Source organism: Bison bison, unplaced genomic scaffold, assembly GCF_000754665.1.
Source record: "Bison bison bison isolate TAMUID 2011002044 unplaced genomic scaffold, Bison_UMD1.0 scf7180017853716, whole genome shotgun sequence".
Lineage (NCBI taxonomy): Eukaryota > Metazoa > Chordata > Mammalia > Artiodactyla > Bovidae > Bison > Bison bison.
The window spans coordinates 4,826-5,447 of record NW_011484289.1 but is presented as its reverse complement, the minus strand read 5'-3'; positions in this window follow the sequence as shown (position 1 = coordinate 5,447).

The window sequence follows — 622 nt, the reverse complement described above, 5'->3', positions numbered from 1 at the left end:
CCTGCTGGACAGCACCTGGGCTTCCTGGTGAGTGAGAGGGTGGGGATGGCACCTGGGGGCCTCCTGGTGAGTGAGAGGGTGCAGGATGGCACCTCGGGGATCCTGGTGAGTGAGAGGGTGGGGATGGCACCTGGGGGCCTCCTGGTGAGTGAGAGGGTGCAGGATGGCACCTCGGGCTTCCTGGTGAGTGAGAGGGTGGGGATGGCACCTGGGGGCCTCCTGGTGAGTGAGAGGGTGCAGGATGGCACCTCGGGCTTCCTGGTGAGTGAGAGGGTGGGGATGGCACCTGGGGGCTCCTGGTGAATGAGAGAGTGCAGGATGGCACCTCGGGCTTCCTGGTGAGTGAGAGGGTGGGGATGGCACCTGGGGGCCTCCTGGTGAGTGAGAGGGTGCAGGATGGCACCTCAGGGCTCCTGGTGAGTGAGTGGGTGGGGATGGCACCTCAGGGCTCCTGGTGAGTGAAAGGGTGGGGACGGCACCTCAGGGCTCCTGGTGAGTGAGTGGGTGGGGATGGCACCTCCGGGCTCCTGGTGAGTGAGAGGGTCCAGGATGGCACCTGGGCTTCCTGATGAGTGACAGGGTGCAGGATGGCACCTGGGGCTCCTGGTGAGTGAGAGGGTGG